The following is a 10,100-nucleotide window of genomic DNA, read 5'->3' as shown; positions in this document are numbered from 1 at the left end:
GCCTTAGCCGGTTGAGCTATAGGCACCGAGCCTATCCTCTGCCTCTTATTCTGAGTTTTCCACCTTCCTCCCTGGCCAGTTGTGCCTCTCCCAAATGTCTCATAGGAGCCTGGAGCAACATGCATAGCTCTGCCTCTCACTAGCCATCTGCTCTTGGATATATGGCTTCACCATTCAGTTCTTTAATTTTCTCATCTGCAATGTGGGCATAATTACACTGACCTCACAGGGAAGTCACGGGGTTGGGGCGTTCCCCTCTATTTGTTCATTGCAGTATCCCCAGTGCTTGGAACATTGTTGGTATTTAACAAATATTTGTTGACAGAAGGAATGCAAAATGATGTAGTACTATATAGTAAGCCTTGCCAGAGCTTGGCACAAAGTAGGTGTCAATAAACGTCTGGCTGTTCTCAGAGGTGTTAAACCACCTTGGGCCACAGGCAGCTCTTCTCCTTGGCAGAAGGATGAGGGCATTATCTACTCCAAGCCTCACTCCACCCCTGCCCACAACATCCTTCCCATGGGACCTGAAGGATCAGTTTTCCCTAGCACCAGCTGAAAAGGGACAGTAGCACTTTCCCTCCTGGCCTGGGATAAGGGTAAGGGAGTTCTAGTCCCCCAAGCTTCTTGAGGAGTCTGTAGGAATCATATTGCATCTTCAATGGCATGAATGGGCCTTCCAGACCCAGAATTAGGGTCAAGTGATAGCCTCAGCATCTCTAGTGCGTTCTGTGCCACTCCACAGCAACCTGGCCAGCACAGAGATTTAAACTTTGTATAATAATCTGATTTGCCCTCTTAAATTTGAAAGTAATGCATGCCCTATAAAATATTCAAATATCAAAGAAATGTATGACTTAGAAAACGAAACACCCCTTTCCCCAACCCAGATAGAGCCTAGTAACAATTTGGTGTACTGAATATTCGTCTAGATATTCTTTCCAAACATATTCTAGTAAATACTAGTACCGTTACTACTTACAAAAAACGAGATCATACTTTATATAGCTTCTGCACCTTATTGTTTTTCCTTAGTCAAGTTTATTGCAGTATAATTACAAACAGTAAAACGCACCATTTGTAAAATGGTAAATTTGGTAAAACATCTATGGGTGAATAAGCATCACCACAATAAAGATTTGAACAGTTTCATTAATACTCCACCCCCACAGTTCCCTCCCGCCCCTTTGCAATCAATCCTTTTCTTCACCTCTAGCTCCTGGCAATGACTAATCTGTTCCCTGTTCACGTAATTTTTCTTTTCTAGAATGTCATTTAAATGAAATCATAAGGTAAATAGCTCTTTGCATCTGGTTTCTTTCCCTTAGCATAATGCATTTGAGATTTATCCATGCTGTCACATGAATCATAGGTACATTCCTTTTTAATGCTATATAATATTTCAGGGTATGGATGTACCACAACTCATTTTCCCATTCATTGATTGAAGGACATTAGGGTTGTTTTCAGTTTAGGAGATATAACAGAGAAAGCCACCATGAACATTCACATTCACATACAAGTTTTAGTATGAATATAAGTTTTCATTTCTCTCGGGTAAATATGCAGAAGTGGGATTGCTGAGTCATGTAGTAAGTATATCTATCTTTATGAGAAGTTACCAAACTATTTTCCAAAGTGGCTTTTCCATGCACCTTGCTTTTTTTTTTCTTAGCCTAAGAAATATGTTGTTATTACCTGATAATATGTATGTATTTGTTTGTGAAATATTCCCCCACTAATATGTAAGGATGTAAGGACACAGTAGGTGCTCAATAAATGTATACGGGATGAATGGTCTCCATGGACCTCCCTGCATGTGAGGACATATAGATACATGTCATTAACCTGCAAGGGGCAGTACTGTGTGTTCTGCGGTCTGGGTGTGTCTGACTTTACCGTTCCCTTATTGATGGGTCCTTAGAGCTCCCAATTCTTCCCTGCTACGCACAAGGGCTTGCATATTTATTTGCAAACTTCTGTGAGTTTTTCAGGAAAACAAATTCCTAGAAGGAGAATTCTTGGGGCAAAGGATATGAAAGATTGCGACTTTAACAGGTTGTTGCAAAAGGTGATACCAGTTCACGCCCCTCCCCCCCAACACTTCCTCTAGGAGAAGTGAAGATTACCCGCTTCAGAAGATTCCATGCTTCACCGCAGCCTTGCCTGTACTGAGTATTACCAGTGGGGATAAATAGTAAAAGCTCACTGCTGTGGGTCTCACAATCAGCCAGACCCAGGGCTTCCTGGATTTTTGGATTTCATACATGCGCTATGAGAGAATAGTGGAAACTGACATAGGATGGTCAACTTCTTGTTCTGCTAAGAAAAGACCCAAACCCCAAATGAAAACACACCTAATACTATGTACAAAACGCAGTACCTCCTATCATGTTATAAATAAAAGGACAAGTTCATTCCATTGAAAAATGGGAAAGGCAAACTCTGAGAAGAAAATAAGTCTGATTGTGATACATTTGAATGTGGGTTTCTTTATTATTATTTCACTGTGAATTGGGAGAAAGAGTGGATGGGTTTGGATGGGAGCCTAGTTAGTACCAGCAGGCTTGCCTAGGTGACCCTGTGAGGGCTCTAAATGAGAACAAAAGGTAGTTGGGGAAAAAAATGAAACCGAACAGGGGGAAGAAATGAAAGTGTTACAATTAGCTAATTGGGCCCAGTTCTTCTGGATGTAGCTTCATCTCCCCCACTGTGCACGGAGCTCTTCTCCACATCAAAGACCACTGCACGCCTGGAGAATTGGAACCGATGTTTATGGAGTGCTTTGAAGATGTAAAGTACTGTTTAAATGCTAAGTATCATTATTATTACTTTAAATTTTAAATACCTTTTTTTTTTTTGGTGGGGATTTTTAATGTGTGCAGTTCTTATTTAATGTGGAAGCAAGACTGTCTGCTACAGGTGGGGCAAGAAACCCAATGTACCTTTGGAACACTGAGCCAAGCTCACCACCTTGTCCTTGTAAATTGTGTTTTCCAGGAAGATGAACACTGTCAATCAGATGCTGTCAGTTTATGTAAGAACATGTCTCAAGATCTAATTGAAATACAGTATCTTTCCAGGCAGAGTTGATAGAGTTATCACATTACAGATTTTATTTGACTCTGCATCTCAATTCATTCCTTTGTATAGTTTCCAGATTTCCTCATAAAACAGAAATTAGACACAGTCTTGACATTAGAATTTCACGAAGAAGCAATCAAATCCAAATTACTTCGAAGAAAGAAAGGACTATAAAAGTAACTAAACAAAATGAAAGGAAAAAACATTCTGGAGGGCCCTAGTTCATGAATTAATTTTGTTATTTGGTCCTTGGGACAAATCCAACTTAATTTAAGAGGTTGCCAGACATAAAACACTAGGAAAAACCTTTGCATCTGTGGTTAGTATGAGCTTAGAGAGGAACATTGTAAAGTTTGAAAGTTCTTTCTTTCTTTCTTTTCTTCCTTTCTTTCTCTCTCTCTCACTCTTTTTCTCTTTCTTTCCTTCCTCCCTTCCTCTTTTTCTCCCTCTTTCTCTCTCTCTCTTTCTTTTTTTATTTCCATAGAATTCAGACAGGCTCTGTGCATGTAGCATAGTGGTTACAGCGCCAGCCGCATACACTGAGGCTGGTGGCTGGTGGGTTCTAAACCGGCCCGGGCCAGCTAAATGGCAATGACAACTGCAACAAAAAAATAACTGAGTGTTGTGGTGGGCGCCTATAGTCCCAGCTACTTGAGAGGCTGAGGCAAAAGAATCACTTAAGCCCAAGAGTTTGAGGTTGCTGTGAGCTGTGACACCATAGCACTCTACCGAGGGTAACATAGTGAGACTCTGTCTCAAAAAAAAACCCCCAAAACATAGAACTCAGACAATGAACTGGTCATTATCTCTTGACTTACACTAATGTGACTGGTCAATATTCCGTTCATGTGTTTCTGTATTAATAGATTTTTTTCCCCAAGTATTGGTGAGGAATTTTTTAAATTAAAAAAATCATCAAAGCTTAAATGAATTGCTGGACATAAAACTTGGATCCGAAATGGTACACAGTCGTTGGGTCGTTTCAATTTCCTATTGTAACCAAAGACCAAACTGTGTTTTAAAAACTGTTCTAGTAATGAGATTCACAAGAGGTATCGGGTTACTAAGTGGCTTTTAGCCTCTTTTGAAACTGAAGTAAAGGAAAATCTCATTAATTTGAACTGTGCTAATAATGGAATTTGTTATAATTCAACCTGGCCTAAGCTACAGTTTACGTTTGGTCTACCTGTGAAGAAAAGCTTACCAGAGTAACTGTGTCAAGAAGACTGTGCAGGGCATTTAAGAGAATAAATTGTCTTAATGCTTTTAGCACCTAACTCTTGCCCAAATAAATTCCTGCCAAATCCAGATGAGTTTTAAATGCCGATTAGAGCAGAAGAAAAGTACTACTACTTGGGAACCCTTTCTTTGTCAAGTTCTCCTCTGTACTCAAAAGAAATAAAGGTTCATTTTGTTTAAGAATTCTAAACAGTCCTTTAACGCAGACAGACCTCTTAACCTGCCCTTCATACCAATTGTTATGAACGAATGAGGTTTTTATTGAAACAGTAGCAAAGATCTGTAATTACAACCACTAACAAGAGAATGAACTCAAAGGAATGTCTTTTCCCCACTTGTATGTGTCAGGCTGTGCGCTTAGCACTTTCTGATTTTTTTTAGTGTATGTCCAGTCACCACCTGGTTCTAGTAGATGGCCGTATTTACTATCGAAGTAGTCTGTACCTTCTTCTAGCTGCAGGAGAACATTAACGTCTGTGGGCCTCATTGGCATCACAAGTAAAAGATGATCAAAGGAAAAGAAGAAAAATATGTATAAAGAAACAAAAATAGATGATGGATAGACAGGTGGAAGAACAATTAGACTGTAGAAAAACAAAAATGGACAGATGGATGATGAAGGATGAAGGATGGATGGACAGATAGGCAGATAGAAGTATCCAAAGCAAAGATACTTTATACATGATATCCAGGTCTCACAGAGTGATTTTTACACTCCACTTTTTGCAGTTTGCTGTCTAATCAAGGATTATGTCAGGTCACGTTAGACAGATAGCCACGAAACAGAAATGGCACAGCCTTTCTGGGAAGCTCAGCAAACTATCTGAGGACTCTGTATTTGGTGCTATGCTAATGAGGTCCCAAAGCTACAGAGAGCTCACTGGAGGAGCTCAAGCAGACTAGATCCCAATCTGCTGGGGAGGCTGGACAAACGGTCATAAATGGGGTGGCTGCATGTGCCAAGTCAATACAGAGGTCCTGCGAACTTGAAGGATTGGTTTGATTCCATGATGCTTAAGTTTGGTTTTTTCTTATCACAGCATCATTTCATGGATGTCATTTAATCGGTGCCAAAAGTCCTCCAATCTCTCCCCCCTACTAGAAGGAAATGCCTCAAATTTTCATCATTCCATTCACATTTTTTAAAAAATTCAAAAACTTTTTGCTTTTCCTGGATTATAAAAAGAATACCCAAAGGTAACTAAATAAATACGATAACATGAGAAACACAGGCTCTCCATTAAACAATTCAAACAATATAGAGGAATATGAATAAGCAAGTGAAAATGACCTATAATTCCATCACTCAGTAATACCCACAGCTAACATGGTGGAAAACATCTAAGCAATAAAAACAATATATTTATATTTAAAGACCTACCATGCTTCAAGCACTGGAGGTACAAGGGACAAAACAGTTATAGTCTCTGTCTCTTGGGACTTCATAATCTACTGGAGGAAACAAATTAAATGAGTTACTAGAAGTGTGATGAGTGTTTTGTGACTGGTGTTTTTGCACTCAACATCAGAGGCATCTTTGTCTGGTGTGTGTGTGTGTGTGTGTGTGTGTGTGTGTATGTATGTGTCAGGGTGAAAATATTACTAATTATTCATTGCTCTTTCCTCTACCCTTTCTTCTAAAGAAGATTCTGCCTTTGCCCACTTAATCCAAATACCTTTTTGGACTTAGAAGGACTAGAAAAAGAGTTAAGTATGTGGGTTTGTGTCAGGAAGAACCTGAAGCTACCAGGAGTAGAACAGAGTAGATCAGGCGTCCTTAAACTATAGCCCGTGGGCCACACACAGCCCGCCTAGGACATTTATCCAGCCTGCTGGGTTTTTTTGCTGCCACTACCTGTCCTACTTAGCAGCTGATTTGTCCCAGGGCCTGTAGTCTGGCCCTCCAACATTTTGAGGGACAGTGAACTGGCCGCCTGTTTAAAAAGTTTGAGGACCCCTGGAGTAGATCAAAAAGGGAGTGGAAGGATTAAGAAGGAAGAAGTGGTCTTTCTGCCCCCCTATCTGTGTAGATCTGCCACCAAGACGCAGATTTCCATAAAAATCCTTTTGGGGAAGACTATCACTCTTGAGGTTAAACCCTCAGATACATTAGAAAATGTAAAGGCTTGATCCAGGACAAGGAAGGAATTCCTCCTGATCAACAAAGGCTGATTTTTGCTGGCAATCAACTGAAACATGGATGTACTTTGAGTACAATATTCAAAAGGAGCCCGCCGTTCATCTTGTGTTACGACTTGATGGTGGTGCTAAGAAAAGGAAGAAGACTTAGACCACTCCTGGGAAGACTAAGCGTAAGAGAAAGGTTAAGCTGGCTGTCCTGAAATATGGTATGGTGGGTGAGAATGACAACATGAGTTGCCTTTGTTGAGAGTGGCCTTCAGATGAGTGTGTTGCTAGAGCTTTTGTGGCGAGCTGCTTTGATAGATACCACTGTGGCAAATGTTGTCTAACTTATTGCTTCAATACTTCAATACACCAGAAGACAAGTAATTGTATATGAGTTAATAAAAAACATGAATAAAAGAGAAAACAAAAAAAAGAAAGAAAGAAGGAGTATCTAAAGGAAAAAACAATAATAATAGCCTAGGTTGAGATGGGGAGGAAGTGAGGAGAAGCAGCTGTTATGATAAGATCATGTATGAATTCCTCAAAGACACTTGAACTCAGATGTCAATTATTGCCTGACACTTTGTGGATTCAGGACTGGAGATTCTTTGGAATGGGACACCAGTTGAGACTGGCCACATTTGGCCTACTGTAGTCTGTAGTCCTCATTCTTTTTGATGGCTGCCTAGTGTTTTGTTGTGTGGGTGTAGCTAACTTTATTTACTCCTTTTCTTTTAGGCAGAGATATAGATGGTTAGACGTGCCTTTGTTGTTAAATAAAGATGCTGTGATGAATATCTTTACAAATAAGTTCACTTCTAAAGGAAGTGAATAGATAGGTAGATGAATGACTGATGGATCAGAAAAAGAGAAAGGAAGAGAGAGAGAGGAAGAAAGAAAAGCAGAGAGGGAGGGAAAGAGGATGGGAGGAGGGCAAATGACGGCAAATCCATACAATAGACTACTACTCATCAACAAAAAGGAATGAAATATTGATACACGCAACATTAACAAAGCTAAAATTAATTGTGCAGAGTAAAAGATGCTAGATTTGCGTGTGTTTCCATGCAGAAAAAATTCTGGACAGAAAGCAGATCAGTAGTTACCTGAGTCCAGAAATGTGGGACAAGAGGGAGGACAAAGGAGCGTGAGGACACTTTGGGTAGTGATAACATATTCATTATCTTGGTTGTGGGGATAGCTTCACTGATGTACCTATAACTTCCATCTTCTCCTCAAACACATCTTTCAGACTAAAAAACAAATCCACTTCCCTAAGTCCACCCTGGGAGCTCCTTCTGGGATACGTATTTGCTTTCTCTCCTGGTTCCCAGTATTCCTGAATGCTTTTGCAGAAGGCAGGTTGTCTGAGGTAGTAAAGAGGCTGAGACAACATCTGGGTTCATGTCACAGCCCTGCTGCTTTTTAACTCTGTGGCCTTGGCAGGTTGAATTCCTCTTTCTGAGCCTCGGTTTTCTCATCTATAAAATGGGGATAAGTAAGTACTATCTACAATAGAGTGTTTTTCAGGATTCAGGAAATAAAAGTACAAAGGGCTTAGCCCACTGTGTGGCACACAGTAGGCACTGAATCATAGTTGGTTTTTTTTTTTTAATAGTAGTTAAGAGATTAAGAGCTGGAACTCTGAAGTCAGGCCAACCCAAATTCAAATCAATGATAACTGACTTTGAGCAAGTGACTTCATTTCTCTGAGTGTCAGTCTTCTCATCTATGATCTGGAAATGATACAAATGCCTCCACAGGATCCTGGAAGGAAGCAGAGGGCAGACTCAACTCAGGTCAATTGAGGAGAGTTTAATAAACAGATTATTTGCACAGATGTAGGCGTGGCTGAGGGAGATCAACAGGGAGGCATGGAATACCTGGGCTAGCAAAAGGGAGGTGCCATTACTACCCCTGGGGCTACAGGGGCTAGATGGGTCAATGGCAGATCCTAGAAAGGGGAGCTGAACGGACAGTCACCCAACAAGAGCTGTGGCTCTTGGAAGAGGCAAGGAGGAGTCTGGGGGATAAATGTCTTAACCTCATTGCCTTCTTCCTTCCTCTGATCTTCTGCCAATGCCGCTTCTTATCCTGGACAAATGCAACCAGAAACCAGGGGGCACAGAGGCCCTCCAGGTCAGCCCCCCCAAACTCAGAGCAGGGGAGCAAGGGCTGACACGGTGGGGTGCAAAGAGATGAAATGCAATACACAAAGTTCCAACCTCATGGGATCAGTAGCAACCCCAGAGTGTTCCCTGAGAAGATATCGATAAAGCTTTTAGCATACAGTAAGGCTCCCCTAAGTGGCAGCTTATGGTTACCCTAGGAGTGACCCTAGCCTAGGTTCTCAGGGTTGGTACCAGGCCAGCCTTGACCCAACCCACAGTGCTGGGAATGGAGCAGAGCTGATCTTCTACATTCGGTGTTTACTTAGAGAAAATTTGGCTGCTGAGAGCAAGAAGAGGTTGACTGTGGTTTTCTGCAACAGCTGGGGGTGGAGGGGAGGCAGAGAGAAGGGAGCTGGAACATATTAGGACTCTTGAAAGCCAAGAGACCCCAAAGCCCAGGAATCTGAGAAAAGTCCACACAGCATTTGCCTGCATTCCCTCTGCCAAGGGCTTGTGGATTAGGAGGCTGAGTGACACATCCTGGGACTTTGTCCCCAGAAGGCAGGGCCACAGGGCAGCACCCAGTGCTATGTGGAATGTGCCACTCTTGGAACCGACCGAGGCTCTCACTTTTTAAAATTGGCCTGTAAATCTCCGTATAGTTTTCAGGGTTTAGGAATTTTATTTTATCTGGATTAAAGTCATGTTCTGTTTTGGCATCGGAAGGCGTTTATGACTGTTAAAACAAGAAATGAAAAATATAGGCCTGGAATCAGCAAGGCTGCCTCCTGCCAGACTCCTAGGGGTTTGTCTTGGGGGCCAAGCTGAAGGTTTTCTGGTAACTCTTGATAAAGCCGGGGCACTGAATCCTAGCAGCAAATGCAATAGCTTGGGAGGGCCCATTAGGAAGGAAACCTTTATCTTAGCTTAGGTGAGCTTTACCATTCTATGTTTCCCCCCTTGAGGGAAATGCACACCCTCCAGAGCATTGTTTAAAGGGCTTTCTCACTGTCACTTGGCTGCACTTGGTCTAGGGGTCAGACTTTCGATGCGTCAGGGCTTGGGATGACTTTGAACTTCCCAAAATGCAATTTGGAGCAGCATTTAAATAACTGCGATTCCAGTTTCCTTTAACCTAGTTTGCCATTTTTTTGATTCTCTCTTGCTTTTAAAGCACACATGCATGAGTGTGTGTATACACACACACACTTCTTAATGGCACAAATTATACATGGTTCACAAAGAACACTTGGAAAGCAAAAGAAAGCACAGGGTGGGGTGGGGGAGAGTTGGAAAGCAAAATATCACAAGAGAAAACCACTCAACATTTTGGCAAAGATTGTTCTAGTATTTTTCCTTCTAGCCTTCTATCTATCACGTATCTATCTTTCTTGGATAATATCACAGACACATGCAACTTTGTTGCCTGAATTTACACTTACAGGTTACAAGCATCTTTCTTTACATTCATGTAGATAATACATTGTACTTTCCTGTAATAATAATAACCAGCACTTACTAAGCCCTGAAGTTAAAAAT

General features: G+C 41.3%; 1 pseudogene; it reads left to right on the top strand.

Moving 5' to 3' along the window:
* LOC100945992 overlaps window positions 1-6,844 on the top strand; it is a 7,952-nt pseudogene extending 1,108 nt beyond the window's left edge.
* Window positions 6,845-10,100: the final 3,256 nt, after the last annotated feature.

This window comes from Otolemur garnettii, unplaced genomic scaffold (assembly GCF_000181295.1).
Source record: "Otolemur garnettii isolate 467f Iridium unplaced genomic scaffold, OtoGar3 scaffold00038, whole genome shotgun sequence".
Lineage (NCBI taxonomy): Eukaryota > Metazoa > Chordata > Mammalia > Primates > Galagidae > Otolemur > Otolemur garnettii.
This window is presented reverse-complemented; position numbering and strand designations above follow the sequence as displayed.